This window comes from Megalobrama amblycephala, unplaced genomic scaffold (genome assembly GCF_018812025.1).
Source record: "Megalobrama amblycephala isolate DHTTF-2021 unplaced genomic scaffold, ASM1881202v1 scaffold367, whole genome shotgun sequence".
Lineage (NCBI taxonomy): Eukaryota > Metazoa > Chordata > Actinopteri > Cypriniformes > Xenocyprididae > Megalobrama > Megalobrama amblycephala.
Genome location: NW_025953348.1, coordinates 150,347 through 172,417, shown reverse-complemented (window position 1 = coordinate 172,417; position 22,071 = coordinate 150,347).

Here is a 22,071-nt window from a genome sequence, read left to right as displayed (position 1 = left end):
TAGGCCGATCTGTTTCCACTAAAAATAGCCTATAAACTTCCTAAAATATATGTTCACCTTATCAGCAAAACTGCATACATTTGATTTGAATTGTTTAAAACTATTAAAATACTATATGGCCAGTGGAAATGAATGAATCAACTCTATTCTAAAACCTTTATCTGAAGTATTTTATACAATTTTGTTTTTATGGATATTTAGATATATTTATTCTAAAACATAAAGAGGATATTGGATGATCTTTATCAATATAATGTGTGGCACAAATTCCATTTATAGTCCATATCTAATATTTTCCAATGTCTTGTACCTTTGACAGTGTTAACTGTGGTGTCACGTGGATGGGAATATGTATGGAAATGATATGCAGATGAGGTTATGCATAGTAAAACTAGGTGTCGTAAGCTCCATATATGGTGATTTCGGGGAGGAGACAGGGTGGAGATGCACGTACGCACAATCTTCTGCTGACTGGGATTTATAAAGGGATTTGTGCGCAGGATCTGGCGTATGCATGGTTTTATAAATCTGATTTTTTTTGTGCGTAAGCAGAATCTAGCTTTTGCGCGTACGTACACATTTAGTAGGGATCCTACGCACAGTTTTATAAATGAGACCCCTGGTTTAGACCTCAGTTAGTGGTTAGACCTGGTTTGAGTCAAAGGATTAAAAAAATCCTGTACATTAAACTCTTCAATAAATACTTTTACTTTTGACTTATAACGCACATTTTACGGCTACAGATACTTTATACTTTTACTTACGTAGGAATTTAATCTGATACATTTACTATTACATTAGTAAATCTTTGTTAAGAAGTAGTAACTGGCTAAAATTATTAGCGTCACATTCAATTCAAGAAAAGTAAGGTTTACATGAGCTAAGTCATTCACACCAGTCAATTCAAGCAGTTGAAGCGTTATTCAAATTAATAGCAGATGATAACATTACCATCTAAAAAGCCCATTATAGTAATGGGGTTTTTTGGCAAGTGATACAATGCTAACGATTACAAATAAAACAACAGTCCTGAGCTAGCAAATAACAAAAGACACATGAGATAACGTGTAGCCTACGTGTTCTTAGAATGAACACAAAATGACAAACTTTGATGTTTATGGAAACTTACCCCATAAGAAACAGAAAAGATCTCGTTGCATCCAATGAAATAAGTTGTTCGGGCACACTTTCTCTTTGTCGGGGTCTTCTTTGTGGATGTAACCATCTCCGAAGTTTGCACTATGCGTCTGTTTGCCTCTAAATGTCCAATAATTCGCATGTCCTGCCACTCTTTTTTCCGCAGCTAAAGAATCCAGCCGTATGTTGTACTTCAAAACATTTTCGGTGTAACAGCCACGTTTCAGCTCGTCTGCAATATTCTTTGCAGCGTCCATCTTCATTAAGTTTTGATATCAGCTAGAGCCGGCCAGAGCGCTGCATAAATAAGTAGCCACGCTTCCCTTGGAGGGCGGCGGCAATAACAAAAGAAACAAAAGCCAGCCTATCCGATTCCAGTATGGAAGTACAAACAGACAATGACACACCCCTACTGCGAGATAGAATCCCAGAAAAACAAGCCGATTTCAACCTCAAAATGTACGCTTTAAAATATACCAATACTGCTTTATAAAACACGGAGATGCTTCTTTGTGATCTCAACTAACAGATTCTGCAAAAAAACGAAAATCACCAATTTTGAAAAAAAAAAACGCTTCTTTCTCAGTTTGCTCAATAGTAGTGCTGCCGACTTGTGTCCCTGGTTTCCGTGACGGGTCACATATGCTCTCAATGAAAAATGCAGAACAGTTAGTTCATGCGTTCATGACCTCAAGGCTAGATTACTGTAACGCTCTACTTGGTGGTTGTTCCTCCCGCTTGATAAATAAACTACAGCTCGTACAAAATGCAGCAGCTAGAGTTCTTACTAGAACTAGGAAGTATGACCATATTAGCCCAGTTCTGTCATCAAGTCAAGTCAAGTCAAGTCAAGTCACCTTTATTTATATAGCGCTTTTTACAATGCAGATTGTATCAAAGCAGCTTTTACATTGATAACTGGTACATATTTTTTGCTGCACAGCAGCTCTTCAAGAATAGTGTCAATGCAGGCAGATCAAAGCACTGTTGAATAAATGTCAAGAATACTGTTGAATATCAAATGTCAAGTGTCCTCAACTAAGCAAGCCAAAGGCGACAGCGGTAAGGAACCCAAACTCCAACAGGTGACATCAGGTGGCAAACAAATGGCAAATAGGTGTTAAAATGGAGAAAAAAAAAAACCTTGGGAGAAACCAGGCTTAGTCAGGGGGCCAGTTCTCCTCTGGCGAACAGTGCTTTGTTACGAATCAGGTTGCTATCATAAATCTGATAGGATCGCAACATTCAAAGTATTTATTTCAGTTCCATCCAGTTGAGGATCGTATTCATCACGCCGGTATGGACGGTTTGTGGAGGAACTGTGCTACTGGCTGTCGTGTCGATGAGGCCTTCACAGTGGATGATCTAGTCGACTCGATCTCTTCTGATACTTCAGGGCTGCGTTGTGGTCGTGTCCAATTGAGGATCGTATTCATCACGCCGGTATGGTCGGTTTGTTGAGGAAATGTGGCACTGGCTGTCGTGTTGATGATGTCTTCACAATGGATGATCTAGTCGACTCGATCTCTGCTGATACTTCAGGGCTGCGTTGTGGTCGTGTCAAGGCGCAGGTCCTTGGTCTCAGCTGGATACGGCCCGGATAAACCTCGGAATAAACAGAAAGACTAATATTAGCGTAGATGCCATTCTTTTTCTGATGTAACGAGTACATCTGGTGTTATAGGAAGTGTTCCCGGTTCCGGCTGACCTAATTTATGCAGCCTAATAATCCTTTAACAGATTTGAAAATTAATAATGTGTTATGTGTATGCCAGGTTAAAGAGATGTGTTTTTAGTCTAGATTTAAACTGACAGAGTGTGTCTGCATCCCTAACAATGCTAGGAAGATTGTTCCAGAGTTTGGGTGCCACATAGGAGAAGGATCTACCGCCTGCGGTTGATTTTGATATTCTAGGTATTATCAGCTGGCCTGAATTCTGAGATCGCAATAAATGTGAAGGACTATAATGCATTAAAGGGCACCTATTATGCAAAATTCACTTTTACATGGTGTTTGACCATAAATGTGTGTTGGCAGTGTGTGAGCAAAACCACCCTAGAATGAGAAAAATCCACCCAGTGTTTTTTTTACAATCTCAATAATTCATAAGCACTGTCTCAGAACGCCCTGTTCTAAGATTGCTCTCACTGTGACGTAGAATTGCGCTAAGCCCCACCCACGTGGTTTGATTGACAATCTGGTTTTGGCATAGACCCCGACCTCGGTGATCGGTCAACCATCCTCCATTGTTTCAACGACAGCCGGTAATGTCTCCTAAGAAACATAAGTGTTCTGTTGTGGGATGTAATAATGAACATAGTAGATTTCACTTACTTCCGACATCAGAGCCACTGAAAACGCAGTGGATGGATTTTATTTACGAAAGAAAGGCGCCACTCAAAATTCCAAAATACGTTTATGTTTGCGCGAATCATTTTTTGACTGACTGTTTTGAGAACGAGGGTCAATTCAAAGCAGGTCTTGCTTCAAAGTTAATCCTCAGGTGTGGATCGTTGCCTACTGTTCGCGATCCAACGTCACCTCCAGAAGAAGTAAGTGTATTTAATGTTTTTTGAGCAAATAGTCATTTCAGTCGATGTCAGCCAATTCAATAACAAATGCGTCTAAAGTTGTTGTCGTCGTCGTAGAATGTCTGTGTATATAATTTAAACCTTGTTTGTATAGTGTGTATCCACACGTATATATATATATATTTTTTTTTAAAGATATTGTATTAAAAACTGTGTATGTTTACTTAGCAAACGTTATCACAGTATTTGTGTTTGTAGTTTCAAAAAATTGCGCGAACGTTATCACAGTGTGTGTGTGTGTGTTGCACATCCATAAATGCAAAGGGGGCGCGATTAAAACTCTATAAGTACATAAATGTATCAAATAACCATTCAGAGACGTCCTGCTCCATTCTCAATTGTGTTTCTTCTGCCAGAGTCTCTTCATCATCTGGGTCTGATTCCGGTTCAAACATGTACGGCTGAATGCCATACAAAACAGCGGGTCTCTCACTCTCAGCCATTCTGCTTCTACCGACTGTTTATTGCCATAGGTATGCAAGTTACGCCCTCATCCAAAGGCAGGGCGGGGATATGCAGCTCATTTATATTTAAGGTGGTACACACCAAAACAGCTCTTTTTAAAACAGGCCCCAAAAATGACATTTTCAAATGGTTATAATAAATTAACTGTGGGGTATTTTGTGCTGAAACTTCACAAATACATTCTGGGGACACCCAAGACCAATATTACATCTTGTAAAAAGGGGCATAATAGGTGCCCTTTAAGAGCTCGGTACTGGGGAGCTAAACCATTTAGTGCTTTGTAAGTAATTAGCAAGATTTTAAAATCTATACGATGTTTAACAGGAAGCCAATGCAGTGATGATAGAACTGGGCTAATATGGTCATACTTCCTAGTTCTAGTAAGAACTCTAGCTGCTGCATTTTGTACGAGCTGTAGTTTATTTATCAAGCGAGAGGAACAGCCACCCAGTAGAGCGTTACAGTAATCTAGCCTTGAGGTCATGAACGCATGAACTAACTGTTCTGCATTTTTCATTGAGAGCATATGTCGTAGTTTAGATATATTTTTAAGATGGAAGAATGCGGTTTTGCAGATGCTAGTAACATGGCCTTCAAATGAAAGATTGGTATCAAAGAGCACACCCAGGTTCCTAACTGACGACGAAGACTTAACAGAGCAGCCATCAAGTGTTAGACAGTATTCTAGGTTACTGCGTGAAGTAGTTTTTGGTCCAAAAATTAGAATCTCTGTTTTTTCTGAATTTAATAGTAGGAAATTGCTGGTCATCCAGTTTTTTATATCAGCTATACATCAAGTTGTGGTTTTTTAATAAGAGGTTTAATAACAGCCAGCTTAAAAGTTTTTGGTATGTATCCTAGTGATAAAGATGAATTAACAATATTAAGAAGAGGATCTATGACCTCCGGAAGCATCTCTTTCAATAGCTTGGCTGGAGGAGTGATCCAAATCCCCATCCTGCTGGATCCTAAATTGATGGTGTCTTCTGTCACAGCACACACAAAGACAAACAGGGTAGGTCCAATTGCAGGTATTTATTGGGGAAATCCAGAAACGTAATCCTTATAACAGGCAATGGTCAAAAATCCAGGGAGACAGTCCAAACAAAACAATGACATGAACGAAAACACAAAGCAAACCAAAACAGAGACTCGGGAACCAAGAATGAAGACACCATGACCAGAGCAGAGACAAACCAGGTATAAATAGACAGACACTAATGAACAAACACAAGACAGCTGGGTGCAATGAAACAAGGATAATGAGTCCACGAGGTGAGTATGGGTAATGTAGTTCGTGGGGTGAAAACCAAAGTCCAGGATGGAAACAGTCAGGGTTGGAGTGCCCTCTGGTGGCAGACAAGGGCACTCCCAGTAATGATCGTGACAGTTGTTGATTTTGACGATTTAACAAGTTTAGACAATTCTTCCTCTCCTAAAGCAGAAAATGAATTGAATTTTTCTTCAGGGACACTACAATGCACTGTCTGACACAATACTGTAGTAGACGGTTGCATGGTTATAATTTTCTCTCTAATATTATCGATCTTGCAAGTAAAGAAGTTCATAAAGTCATTACTGCTATGCTCTTTGGAAACATCAGAAGTTGAAGCTTTATTTCTTGTTAATTTAGCCACTGTATCAAATAAATACTTAGGGTTGTGTTTATTTTCTTCTAAATGTTTTGAAAAATAGGCAGATCTAGCAGTTTTTGAGGCCTTTCTGTACTCAATAATTTTCTCTCTATACGAAATGCGAAATATTTCTAGTTTTGTTTTCTTCCAGCTGCACTACATTTTTCTAGCTGCTGTTTTTAGGGCCCGAGTGTGCTCATTGTACCATGGCGTTAGATTAATTTCCTTAATCTTTTTTAAACGCAAAGGAGCAACTGAGTCTAATGTGCTGGAAAAGACAGACAGAGGCAATAGTTTCTGTTGCAACATCGAGGTCTTCTAAGCTGTCTGGTATGCTAAGGTGATGAAACTGATTAGGAAGATTATTTATAAAGCAATCTTTAGTGGTAGAAGTGATGGTTCTACCATATTTATGGCAGGGAGGCAGTTTAGCCTCTTTGACTAAATGTAGTATACACGAGACTAGATAATGATCTGAGATGTCGTCACTCTGCTGCAGAATTTCAACGGCATCAATATCGATTCCATGTGACAATATTAGATCTAAAGTATGATTACGACAATGAGTGGGTCCTGACACGTGTTGTCTAACACCAATAGAGTTTAGAATGTCTGTAAATGCCAATCCCAATTAGTCTTTTTTATTATCTACATGGATATTAAAATCACCAACAACAAGGACTTTATCTGCAGCTAGTACTAATTCTGATAGAAAATCTGCAAATTCTTTGATAAAGTCTGTATGGTGTCCTGGTGGCCTGTATACAGTAGCCAGCACAAATGTCAACTTACATAATGTTACGTAAAGCACCATCACTTCGAAGGAATTATATTTGAAAGACTTCTGGCTGATACTGTAAATATTACTATAAATTACAGCAACACCTCCCCCTTTGCCTTTCTGACGAGGATTGTGTCGATAATCATAACCTTGAGGACTAGACTCATTTAAAGTAATGTAATCGTCCGGTTTTAGCCAGGTTTCTGTCAAACACAGCACATCTAGATTATTGTCTGTGATAATATCGTTTACAATAAGTGCTTTTGAAGAAAGTGATCTAATATTTAACAATCCAAGCTTTATCATTTGTTTATCATTATTATCTCTATTTTTTATTTGTTGAACATCAATTAAATTTTTAACATTTAATGGGTTTGGAAGTTTTATAGCAACCTGATTCGTAACAAAGCACTGTTCGCCAGAGGAGAACTGGCCCCACAACTAAGACTGGTTTCTCCCAAGGTTTTTTTCTCCATTTTAACACCTATTTGCCCCTTGTTTGCCACCTGATGTCACCTGTTGGAGTTTGGGTTCCTTCCCGCTGTCGCCTTTGGCTTGCTTAGTTGGGGACACTTGACATTTGACTTGACATTTGATATTTAACAGTATTCTTGACATTTATTCAACAGTGCTTTGACAGTATTCTTGAAGAGCTGCTGTGCAGCAAAAATTGTGTACCAGTTATCAATGTAAAGCTGCTTTGATACAATTTGCATTGTAAAAAGCGCTATATAAATAAAGGTGACTTGGTCAAAAAACATCCAGTTAACAGGCATCAAACATCCCCGACCAATAGTGGCTAAATTCGAACACAAACATAAAGAATTAGTCAAAAGTAAAAGGCAAAGAGCTACGTGGCACACATTACGGAATCAACAAACAGTTTCTGTGAGAAACACAGGAAAGACGTAAAAACTTATACCAATCATGAAACGCCAAAGAAGCGAGGGAAAACAAGTTTCACTGGTCGTAGACAAACTGTACATAATTGGACAACTATACAGAGACATCAGCCCCGCTTGATTGAAGTGGGGAAAAGATTCATCATCATGTCGCCAGCTAAAAACACTGAATAACAAACAAAATGTCCATCATCTTTCTACCCAAGCATTAACGTCAGTAAAGTCACTAATGTCTTACATGTTACATCAGGTGTGTGTTTACTGTAAAGTGGGAACTGCATTAACTGATTTGAAAATTAATATACATTCACATGATATGTATGTATTTATGCATCCACAAATAAATATATATAGATGTATGTGTATAAATATACTTGCATATTATTTCACTAAATATGTCACACATTAAGGGCCCTATCATACACCCGGCGCAATGCAATTGCTAGTTTCAGCCCAGAGCAGTTATCATTTTCACGTCTTGCACCACGTTGTTTAAATAGCAAATGCATTTGCACCCATTTGTGCGCCCATGGGCGTGCTGGTCTGAAAATGAGGTTCAGGCACGTTGTTGGCTCGTTACTATTTTGACGCAACTGAAATAGACTGCACCAATGACCGACTGAAACCGGGGGCCTGTTCTTCGTTCGTCGCTAACTCAGTTAGCTGGATTTGACTGATGACGATTTGGCATGATCTTGGATTGTTCGGTTCTTCAACGCTCATCCTGGACTTGCTGCCATAGCAACAGGTCTGTAAGCTTAAACCTGCTTGTGAGCAGGCTTATTTCATGTAAACAGGATTAGATTGCGTCTTTTTAAGTGGAATTGATATTTAAAATCTGTCCAAACCACTGCTACTTTATTTCAAGAGTACATATCCAGGGACAATAATTTAAAATGATAATAATTTACAAATTAATTTGAAAATAATTTTATAAATGTTTTGTAGTCTATAATACTATAGGCACAGCCAGATTTACTCATTGAAAGATGTATTCGTGATGGAATAATTGCTTTACAATTGTATTGGAGTCTTACACACATGCGTGTACAGTTATTCTGAGCCATGCGTTCATTTGAATGGTGACGCTATTGTGGGAGTGGCTTGATGCAGCGCAGGAGATGCAGATAACTTGATCTTGACTTTAATTAATTTTTATGTCGTAATATCATTTTGTTCGCTTGGCTGTTTCATTATAAAGGTCCAAGTTTGTCAAGTTTATCGTCAGGTGTCTTTTCTAATTATATGATGTCATTATGTTGCTGTCTTGCCGCCAGCCAATTGCTGCATTGCTGTAAAAAAAAACGCGGTCTCTGTAGTCGCCACAAGCTCCGAAAACGGCAATAAAAACAAACTGGTGCAGCCTGGACCACAAAACATAATAAACAAGCTCCAGCCAACAAAAATGATTTTAAATGCGCGTTCATGACTGTTTCAGGAAGCACGGAGGGGAGGGGGAGGAGGAGGAGGAGGAGGGAGGGTCTAGCTAGCCTCTGTTTTGTCATTCTATTAAAGTTAACCGAGTAATAAACTAGTAGTTATGTTTAATTACTGCTGGTTTTCATTTATAAATTGCTAAAATAGTATAATAAAGATCATTTGACCCCCAAAGTGAAAGGTATATCCACATTAATTATGTCACTATTGAGTGATATTCAAGTATATTGAGCAGAATATGGCAATTATTAAAGGGTTAGTTTACCCCAAAATGAAAATTGTGTCATTAAAGGTGCTCTAAATGATGTCACGTGTTTTTAGGCCAAAAATTTTTTTGTCACATACAGCAAACATCTCCTCACTATCCGATAGCTGCCTGTCCCCTGAACACACTGTAAAAAAATGCGGTCTCTGTAGTCGCACAAGCGCCGAAAACGGCAATAAAAACAAACTGGTGCAGCCTGGACCACGAACCATAATAAACATGCTCCAGCCAACAACCGACAAGAATGATTTTAAATGCGCGTTCATGACTGTTTCAGGAAGCACGGCGGGGAGGGGGAGGAGGAGGAGGGGGATGGAGGGTCTAGCTAGCCTCTGTTTTGTTTGACAACACTTCGAACATCAACAGGAAGTTACTCCACCCAGGATCGCTTAGAGAACCTTTAATGACTCACCCTCATGTCGTTCCAAACCCGTAAGACCTCCGTTCATCTTTGGAACACAGTTTAATATATTTTAGATTTAGTCCGAGAGCTTTCTGTCCCTCCATTGAAAATGTTTGTACGGTAGACTGTCCATGTCCAGAAAGGTAATAAAAACATCATCAAAGTAGACCATATGACATCAGTGGGTTAGTTAGAATTTGTTAAAGCATCGAAAATACATTTTGGTCCAAAAATAACAAAAACTATGACTTTATTCAGCATTGTCTTCTCTTCTGGAATCCTTTCCATTGAATTGATTCCATTGAACTGATTCAATTGAATCCTTTCATCTGTCAGCATTGGTAATGCACTTCTATGTCGCCGTGGTTGTTTTTGGTGATTAGGACAGATTGGACACAAGGCCAAACTGCCATTAATATAGTACTAATAAAGGCAATTTGACCCCCTATTCTAAAGTGAAAGCTAAATCCTCATTAATCATGGCACTTATTGAGTGATATTCAAGTTTATTGACGAGAATAAGCCAATAATTAATGCTAAATGGCCATTACTAAGACAAGTTTACCCCTATTGTAAAGTAAAAGTTATATCCTCAATTAAGTCACTTATTGAATGATCTCATTGTTATATAAGTATTAATACATAACTTTTACAGACAAAACATTTTTGTACGTTTGGATAAATGGTGAAAGATACATCATGGACGGCAACATTTAAACGTAAGCATATTACGCTTTTACAGAAGAAACACTTAAAATATTTATCATAAAGATATCTGTATATTTTCCCTTTTACCATTTTATGGATAAATGTTATATCCCTAAACCCAAACATAACCATTTTATAGAGAATATAAAATTAATGTTATGGACATTAATATTTAGAAAAAAAAAAAAAAAATTTTTAGTAACACTATACTGTATTAAAAGGATATTTTGAACCACTAAATCCACTCAAACCTCTAAACCTACCCATAACCATTTCTTAAAAATTTGTAGTTATAAAGAAAACATAACATATAGAAAAGTGTAATAATCACAATAATTTGTTTATTAAGAAAATGTCAAAAGCGATGAAAATGTGAAAATCGGTGGATAAAGAATTCAGTTTAGATCTGTTCCTCGCAGTCGTATGGATTATAAAGATGTGGATTAAAGCGGATTAAATTGACGTCTTTTGTGAATTTATGTTGGTTTTGGTGTATTTTCTAGTCCTGTGTCTGAGAAAACGCCTTTTGTGTCCCATGGCGAACAAAATAAATATTACATGATAAATAATGGTTAGATGATTACAGAAATGTTATTCATTTAAGGTTTTGGTCCCACTTTATATTAAGTGGCCTTAACTACTATGTACTTACATCAAAAACTAAGTACAATGTACTTATTGGGTTCATATTGAATTGCAAAACAATTTTGCTGCTATTGAGGTGGGATACGGGTAAGGTTAGGGAAAGCTTTGGTGGTATGGGTAGATTTAAGGGTAGGGGTAAGGTGTATGGGATGGGTCAACAGTGTAATTATAAATGTAATTACAGAAATTAATTACAGATGTAATTACATGCAGGTGTTTTTAAAATATAAGTACAATGTAAAAACATGTATGTACACAATAAGTGCATTGTATCAAATGATTAATTTAAATGTAAGTACACAGTAGTTAAGGCCACTTAATATAAAGTGGGTCCAAGGTTTTAAAGTGTAGTTTTGTTTAACGTAATTCTTTGAAATGAGTTTGCAGTGAAAGTCACGAACAGAGCAAAATACTGCGTAAAAATACATTCTTGTGCGATCATGTTGCAGAATAACTAAAACGAATAGTGTAAATAAGAACCTGAATAGGGTCTATTCTCTAGAGTAGGGGGTCAAATTGCCTTTATTAGTACTGTATTAATGGCAGTTTAGCCTTAATTATTGGCTTATTCTGCTCAATAAACTTGAATATCACTCAATAAGTGCCATAATTGATGTGGATATGCCTTTCACTTTGGGGGTCAAATTGTTTTTATTATACTATTTTAGCAATTTATAACTGCAAAACCATCAGTAATTAAGCATAATTACTAGTTTATTGTTCTGTTAACTTAATAGAATGGCACATTCTAGAAATATCTAAACATCACAATAGAAATAACTAAACATCACTACACAAAAATAATATATGGCTTATTAAGTTGTAGATAATGACTAAAAGGTGTTTACTGTACATTCAGTTAATCATTAATTACTAGGTTATTTTTGTTTATTTATAGCATAAATGTGTATCTTTCAAATGTTTAATAATTTGTAAATAATGGCTAATATGCCCTACTATATGTTAAGTTAATCATTAATTATTATTGTGTCCATGCTTAACTAATGCATAATTGTGAACAAGTAAATCATTAATTACTAGTTTATTTATGCTTACCTAATGCATAATTCTGACCCTTACAATGTAAAGTTAATCATTAATTACTAGTGTGTTCTTAACTAATACTTAATTGTGAACAAGTTCATCATTAATTAATGCTTAACTAATGCATTATTCTGGACCCTTAAAATAAAGTGTTACCGCCCCCCTCACCATTTATAAGATTTTTAATCAAAATTAACCACTTTATGATTTTTTTTTTTTTTTTTTTCACACAAAATATGCTGCTCCATCAATGTTCAATACAAACATATATATTTTTCCTGCAATCATATACTTTGAGTAGTGAAAAGCACAATTTTTCTTAAGGTGTGCCTTTAGCCCCGTTGTACCCTATTATACACATAGCGCAGCAGCACACAAACATGCCAAATATTAAAAATAAAAGGATTACAATGTAAAAGATTATTATTGTATGCATAAAGATAAAAATGCTTTGGTGGAATCTGGCTTTTCCCGTAGATAGTCTGCTGAAACGGACAGATCCGTTTCCTCACTATGGACGCGTTCAGTTTTTCCGCATGCAAATTCTCCCTTGTAAATAGCGAATACACCATGGCACGATCACAACTGGCTTTTAAAGGGAATGAGAGACGGGTGGGAGAGTTGGCTTATTGTGCGTTACTCCCAAAACACACCCATTACTCATTATGAGAATAAGGACAACCCTTTCAGACAATGCGCCAGGTGCACCAACCATTTTTCCTGTCATTAAACTAGCAAAAGTGGATTCGGACATGCCCTAAGTGCACTTGCGCCGTGCACTTTAGACCATGCGCTTAGATCATTACAATAGGGCCCTACGTTTGTCAGCTGGAGGGGCATCAACTCACCAATTTAAAGAAATAAGATACTAAACTATCTTACAAAAATAAATGCTGATATATGTATGCTACAAGAAACACACTTCAGTCCGAAATTAAGAAATTTCAGTCAACAAAATACACTATTATCTACAGTTCTTCATATAACTCAAAAAAGAGATGTCATGATATTAATAAACAAAAATATATCAATTACAAACAAAGTAGAAATATCAGATCCAGAAGGATGTTACATTATCATAAATGCATCTATAAATAATACAGAAATGACTATTGCTAGCATTTATGGACCAAACTAAATCCAAAATCATCATCGGAGGAGATTTTAACACAGTTCTTAATCCTTCATTAGATAAATCAAATAACACAACTTAATATAAAACATGGTAATCTACAGATACAATAAAACTGTCACGTTCCCGTTCATTCCGGACTCCAATTCCCATAATCCTCCATGCCAGTCACACACTCCACTGCACACACTCCACACCAATCACTAATTGCCACATACAGCTGAAGCTCATTAACCGGACTATATAAGACTCTCATTCACCACACATCATTGTGAGGTCTTGATTCACCCTGTGTTCAATTCTGAGCATTCCCCTGTGTTTATTGTCTGCCTGTCATCGAACCTGTCTGTGTACCATTTACGATCCTCTGCTGCCAGCCTTTGGACTTTGCATTGTTTCCTGACCTGTGAATAATATCTGCCTGTCCTGACCATTGCCTATATCCTGACCACGATTCTGCCTTGCCCTTGCTGTTCCTGTTTGCCCCTGCCTAGACCCTGCCTGTACGACCACGCTTACTTTTAATAAAGCTTGCAAATGGATCTCTGCCTGAGCCTGTTTCATTACAAAAATGAATTGATTGGTTTATGATTGAACTTGGTCTTGGCTACAGCTGGAGACTAAACAACAGTGGTGTAATGTAACAAAGTAATAATACTTCGTTACAGTACTTAAGTATTTTTTGGGAGAATCTGTACTTTACTTGAGTTTTTATATTTCTGTCAACTTTTACCTTTACTCCACTACATTTCCTAAATAAAATGTATACTTTTACTCCAATACATTTTCCCAAAGCATTTTCATTACTTACTACAAAATAAAGGCGGAAGAACACAGACCGCAAGCAAGCATGTGCAAACAAGTGCTCGCACAACCGCGGTTGATTTCATTTTCTGGGTTGCGTCCGTTGCTGGAGCAGCTGAGAAGAGTGCGTTGTCATTATACAGTACGAGAGCAGCCTCTAGAGGCGAAATAAAAACTAACACTGATGCCTCCAAGAGTTTGTTTTGACACGTGACGTGAGGCTGTGCGCTGCACAGAGCGGGACACTTGAAAAACTGATTTAAAACACAGACAACAAAACGGTATGTTATACAGTGTACAGTACATGTTTTCATATCATTATAAAGGAATTTGTTTGTTGAATAGATGCTGCATTAGTGGAGAACAGTGGTATGTTTGCTGTCGAGGCTGAGAGGATGCTAACATTAGTAGTACCTCAAGCGGTTAAAACAATGTGACAAAAATACCAACTGTTTAATGTCATGATTGTTACCATTCATTTGCATTAGTTTATATCCATTTGTTCACTGTTATGCATTCGTTATCCAGTGAAGTTGCATATTTAAACTGTATCCTCATCATGCAGCGACAGAAACATAACAAATCAGAAATGTATTCGATTTCAGTTCTTTTTTTATCGGCACTGTAACACATATTTTGATTAGATAATCATGAAGTTTTCCAAAATAGAGGCAAATCATGTGTGAAAGTATACATATAATAGACCCATGCTATGCCTTTGTGTGTAAAGATGGTATTTTTAAGCATTATTGTTTGGATTTCTATGAAATGGTAACACTACAATAAGAGTCCTTTTGAAACATTAAATAAAGGTAAATAAAATTACTGTTCAATGTTAATTTCAACATTTACATTTTAACATTTTAAAGTTGTCTCTTACATTAGTTATAATGCACTATGAATTAACATAAACGATCAATGTATAATTAATATATTAGTATTTTTTATATTTAAAAATTACATTAAACATTTAGCCATTTTTTAATTCAAAGAAACAAAATGTAAGAAAGAGTTAAAACTGAACACAATGTTACTGCTCAAACTGTGTATAGAACCATTTTGAATAATATTTTTTTGCTCCTTTTGTATTTTACATTTAATTGTACTTTTCCTTTCAATAATTAAATACGTTTAACATCAAAAAAATACTTTTCATACTTAAGTACAAAAAATATCACATACTTTAAAACTTTTACTCAAGTTACATTCTTAACAGTGACTTTAACTTCTACCAAAGTCATTTTCTGGTAAGATATCTATACTTTTATTCAAGTATGATTTTCGAGTACTTTATACACCACTGCTAAACAATCCCACAACGAGCTAATACTTATTTCTCACCAGTACATAAAATATACTTGCATATAGATTTCTTTTAAACAAGTAATTCAATCATTAAAGATATAACAGACACAAAAATCAACCCAATCATTATTTCAGACCATGCACCAATTTATATACTTTTTTATATATTTGTATACTCAACAATAAAAATCATGCGAAAACACCTCAACGATGGAGAATCAACACATCCCTATTACAAGATAAAGAATTCAATAAGTACTTTACAAAAGAATGGACATCTTTCCTAGAAATAAATAACGCACGTCATATCTGCATCAATACTCTGGGAAACTGCTAAAGCGGTTTTAAGAGGAAAAATAATATCATACTCAACATACAAGACAAATCAACAACAAGCGACGCTAGGACCTTGTTTTATACTTTCTCTCTCTTGTGTTCCTGTTTTCTTTCCCCCTTGTGCTCAGTGAGAGCAAAATAAAACTTTTGTTACCTGCAATTAAATCCATGTTTTTCCCTGACACTAATAACAACCATCAAAAACTCAGACAATAAAATAATACATAATCCACAAGAGATAAATAAGGAGTACATTCAGCATTTTCTATCAATCATTATATAGTAATAAGCAAAAGGAAAATAGAAGAGCAAATATACTAATTTCACCAAAACATAGCAACACAAATATTAAATCCCATCCAAATACAATCCTTGGAAGAACCATTGGCATTAGAGGAATATAGGAAAGCCCCTTTTTTCACTATCAAATAATGAAGCCCAAGGCCTGGATGGTTATCCAGCAGAATTTTACAAACACTTTTGGCCAATAATCTCATCATTATTCTACAGAATGACTGAAGACATCAAACTCAAATCCACCATACCACAACATATGAACACTGCACTAATTGCATTTATTACAAATGATATTACATCACCACCATTTCAATTACAACGAGGCCCTAGGCAGGGATGTTCACTATCTTTTCTACTTTTTGTAACATTATATGCAGATGACATTTTACTTTATATTCAAAACCCAGAAAACTCACTTATAGAACTTATCAAACTTATTAATGACTACTCTAATATATTAGATTACTCTATAAACAAATAAATCAGTAATACTTCCATTAAATAAAACCTTAGATTCAGCTAAAATTAAGAACAACCAATTTAAAATAGGCAACATTACATACTTGGGAATACAGTTCTCTTCAAATATCAGATCTGTTTGCTCTTAATTTTACCTCAGCTTTAAAAACAACAGAAAATGACTTAAAGTGCTGGATGCATCTGCCTTTATCAATCATCAGACGAATAGCCACAATCAAGATGTCTATATTACCAAAAATAAATTATCTTTTTTACAATTATTCCAATACAACCTCTCAAAAATGTTTCAACAAAACTTGACAGCATAATAAACAATTTCTACTGGAAAGATAAGAAACCAAGAATTGCACTAAAAACATTACAAAAACCTAAAGTGCAAGGAGGACTGTCCGCACCCAATTTTTAATATTATTATTTAGCCGTGCAATTACTTCATTTGACCAAATGTATCAATAATAATCACTTTCAAAATCCATGGCTACAACTTGAACAATCAGTATGTAAGGAAATTCCAATATTTGGCTTACCACACCTTAACAATACATTAAAAAACATAGAAATACTGCAATCCAGACAACATTAACAGCCTGGTGGAAAACTAATAAAATAACCAGTTACTCTCTTTCACTGCATGCTTATTCACACATTTGGAATAATACAGATGTTATTATCAATAAACTCTCAGTCATTAATAAAATCCCATCACTATGTCTGTTAGGAGATACCGCTCCACTACTCTTGTCTCTAGCTGTTGCCAAGAAAACCATTCTCATACACTGGAAAAATAAAACCCAAATTTCTATTGCACAATGGTTTCCATTTTTAAAAGAACATATTACAAATGAAAGACAAACCACTATAGCAAAAAACAAACTGCATGACTTTACAATACAATTCTCCCCCCTCCTTTTCTATCTACAGTTGTGCTCAAAATTATTCATACCCTTTGTAAATATGACCAAAGAAGGCCGTGAAAATAAATCTGCAAATAAAAATAAATTTGTTAATCCTTTTGATCTTTTATTTTAAAAATGTACAAAAATCCAACCGTTCAAAACCTCCTTTTGCCAAGATAACAGCTCTGAGTCTTCACCTATAATGCCTGATGAGTTTGGAGAACACCTGAAAGAGATCAGAGACCATTACTTCATGCAGAATCTCTCCAGAGCCTTCAGATTCCCAGCTCCATGTTGATGCTTCTTCTCTTCAGTTCACTCCACTCATTTTCTTTAGGGTTCAGGTCAGGGGACAGGGATGGCCATTGCAGAAGCTTCATTTTGTACTTAGGGACCCATTTTTGTGTTGATTTTGATGTTTGTTTTGGATCATTGTCCTGATGGAAGATCCAACCACGGCCCATTATAAGAGTTCTAGCAGAGGCTGTCAGGTTTTGATTTTTTATCTTTTGCTGTTTGATAGAATCCATGATACCATGTATCTGAACAAAATGTCCTGGATCTCCGGCAGAAAAATAGGCCCGCAACATTAAAGATCCAGAAGTATATTTCATTGTTCACATGGGGTACTTTTTATCCCTGTGTGCACCAAATCAATCTTGAGTGTTTGCTGCCAAAAAGTTCTCTTTTTTTTTTTTTTTTTTTTTTTCATCTGACCATAGAACCCATCCTGTTTGAAGTGCCAGTAGTATCAGTTACTTTTTAAACATTCTATGGTCAGATGAAACAACAATAACAACAAAAAGAGCTTTTTAGCAGCAAACACTCAAGATTGGTTTGGTGCATACAGGAAAAAGTACCCATGTGTACAATGAAATATACTGCTGGATCTTTAATGTTGTGGGTCTATTTTTCTGCTGGAGGTCCTGAACATATTGTTCAGATACATGGTATCATGGATTCTATCAAATACTAACATATAAAAAAAAAATCAAAACCTGACCTCTTCTGCTAAAAATCTTATAATGGGCCATGGTTGGATCTTCCATCAGGACAATGATCCAAAACAAACATCAGAATCAACACAAAAATGTGTCACTGAGCATAAAATGAAGCTTCTGCTATGGCCATCCCAGTCCCCTGACCTAAACCCTAAAGAAAATAAGTGGGGTGAACTGAAAAGAAGACGCACCAACATGGAGCTGGGAATCTGAAGGCTCTGGAGAGATTCTGCATGAAGTAATGGTCTCTGATCTCTTTCAGGTGTTCTCCAAACTCATCAGGCATTATAGGTGAAGACTCAGAGCTGTTATCTTGGCAAAAGCAAGTTGCAAAAAGTATTGAATAAAAGCGTATAATTAATTGTGAGCAATGTGTATAAACTATTCCTTTTTTTTTCTTTCCCCTTTACTCTTCTTTTCTTCTCCCCTTCTTTTCTTCTTTTCTTTGAAGAGGGGGAAGAGTGAAGAGTAAAGGGGAAAACATGTTAAAGCAATGAATATCTTTAAATATTCAACACTACTAAGTCAAATGTAATTCTGAGATATAACTCATCTTCTTATTGTCCTTGTTGTCTTGGTATGTTCTGTCTTATTGTGTCATATGTCAGTCCGTATGAATATAATGTCAGTTTATAATTGCAAAAAAAAAGTGAATTGGTCAAAGAGTGAGGGGCTTGTTGTGGGTCCCTGGGGAAATGGTGGGCCACCCCAGCTTCCTGAGGGATTCCAGTGGGGTACAGAGGGAATAAAAATTCTTGGAGTGTTTCTGGGCAAAGAAAGGTATAGACAAACAAATTGAGAGGGAATGCTGGAGAATGTGTCAGCTACGTTGAATAAATGGAAATGTATATTACCTAAACTATCCTACAGGGGTAGAGTCTTGGTTATAAACAATCTGGCCGCCTCCATGCTATGGCACACATTAAATGTGCTGAAACCACCAAATTAAATGATAAAAGTTATACAGAGAAAATTTGTGGAATTTTTTTGGTTAGGGCAACACTGGGTTCCTGGATCTTTGATATATATCTGCCTTTACAGAAGGAGGACGAGCTCTGATAGACATAAGAAGCAGGATTGATACTTTTAGACTGCAAACAGCACAGAGAATACTATATGAAGAGGATCTGGGATGGATTCGTGTTGCTTGTGCTCTTTTTAGGACACTATCTGGTCTCGGTTATGATAAACAATTGTTTTTACTGAGAATAAAAGAACTGGACTTAAGCAATTTAACCCTGTTTTATCAGTCAGTTTAGTCAAAAGCTTGGCAAAATAATTTCAGTGTCAACAGAGATCTTTCACAACCAAAGTCCTTATTGTTGGTGATTTTAATATCCATGTAGACAGTGGTGGATAAAGTACTCGAAAGCCATACTTAAGTAAAGTATAGACAGTGGCAAGGAACCCAAACTCCAACAGGTGAGATCAGGTGGCAAACAGGTGGCAAATAGGTGTTAAATGGAGAAAAAAACCTTGGGAGAAACCAGGCTTAGTCGGGGGGCCAGTTCTCCTCTGGCGAGCAGTGCTTTGTTACGATTCAGGTTGCTATCATAAGTCTGATAGGATTGCAACATTCAAAGTATTTATTTCAGTTCCATCCAGTTGGGGATCGTATTCATCACACCAGGTATGGATGGTTTGTTGAGGAGCTGTGCCGCTGGTTGTCGTGTTGATGAGGCCTTCACAGTGGATGATCTAGTTGACTCGATCTATGTTGATACGTCAGGGCTGCGTTGTGGTCGTGTCAGGGCACCGTTCCTCTGTCTCATCTGGATACGGCCCGGATCCGGTTGACTATGGTAAACTTCGGGGTAAACAGAAAAACTAATATTAGCGTAGATGCCATTCTTCTTCTGATGTAACAAGTACATCTGGTGTTATAGGAAGTGTTCCCGGTTCCGGCTGACCTAATTTATGCAGCCTAAGAATCCTTTAACAGATTTGAAAATATAAATTTATAATGTGTTATGTGTATGCCAGGTTAAAGAGATGTGTTTTTAGTCTAGATTTAAACTGACAAGAGTGTGTCTGCTTCCCGAACAATGCTAGGAAGATTGTTCCAGAGTTTAGGTGCCAAATAGGAAAAGGATCTACCGCCTGCGGTTGATTTTGATATTCTAGGTATTATCAGCTGGCCTGAATTCTGAGATCGCAATAGACTTGAAGGACTATAATGCTTTAAGAGCTTGCTCAGGTACTGGGAAGCTAAACCATTTAGTGCTTTGTAAGTAATTAACAAGATTTAAAAATCTATACAATGTTTAACAGGAAGCCAATGCAGTGACGACAGAACTGGGCTAATATGGTCATACTTCCTAGTTCTAGTAAGAACTCTAGCAGCTGCATTTTGTACAAGCTGTAGTTTATTTATCAAGTAGGAGGAACAACCACCCAGTAGAGCGTTACAGTAATCTAGCCTCGAGGTCATGAGCGCATGAACTAACTGTTCTGCATTCTTCATTGAGAGCATATGTCGTAGTTTAGATATATTTTTAAGATGGAAGAATGCGGTTTTACAGATGCTAGTAATATGGTCTTCAAATGAAAGATTGGTATCAAAGAGCACACCCAAGTTCCTAGCTGACGACGAAGACTTATCAGAGCAAACGTTCAAGTGTTAGACAGTATTCTAGGTTATTACGTGAAGAAGTTTTTAGTCCAAAAATTAGAATCTCTGTTTTTTTCTGAATTTAGTAGTAGGAAATTGCTGGTCATCCAGTTTTTTATATCAGCTATACATTCTGTTAATTTTGCTAATTGGTAAGTTTCGTCAGGGCGCGAAGAAATATAGAGCTGAGTATCATCAGCGTAACAATGAAAACTAACGGCATGCTTCCTAATGATATCTCCCAAGGGTAGCATGTACAGACTGAAAAGAAACAGTCCTAGTACTGAGCCTTGCAGTACTCCATATTGAACTTGTGATCGATATGACCTCTCTTCATTTAATACTACAAACTGATAACGGTCAGATAAGTATGATTTGAACCATGACAATGCAGTTCCACTAATGCCAACATAGTTTTCGAGTCTATTTAAAAGAATATTGTGATCGATAGTGTCAAATGCAGCACTAAGATCCAGTAACACTAATAGAGAGATACAACCATGATCTGATGATAAGAGCAAATCATTAGTAACCCTAATGAGAGCAGTCTCAGTACTATGGTACAGTCTAAATCCTGACTGGAAATCCTCACAGATACTATTTCTTTCTAAAAAGGAACATAGTTGTGATGAAACTGCCTTTTCTAGTATTTTTGACAGAAAAGTAAGATTTGAGATCGGCCTGTAATTGACTAATTCTTTAGGATCAAGTTGTGTTTATTTAATAAGACGTTTAATAATAGCCAGCTTAAAAGTTTTTGGTATGTATCCTAGTGATAAAGATGAATTAACAATATTAAGAAGAGGATCTATGACCTCTGGAAGCATCTCTTTCAATAGCTTAGTCGGTATAGGGTCTAACATACATGTTGTTGATTTTGATGATTTAACAAGTTTAGACGATTCTTCCTCTCGTAAAGCAGTAAATGAATTGAATTTTTCCTCAGGGACACTACAATGCACTGTCTGACACGATACTGCAGTAGACGGTTGCATGGTTATAATTTTTTCTCTAATATTATCAATCTTGCAAGTAAAGAAGTTCATAAAGTCATTACTGCTGTGCTCTTTGGAAACATCAGAAGTTGAAGCTTTATTTCTTGATAATTTAGCCACTGTATCAAATAAATACCTAGGGTTGTGTTTATTTTCTTCTAAAAGTTTTGAAAAATGGAACATCGAGGTCTTTTAAGCTGT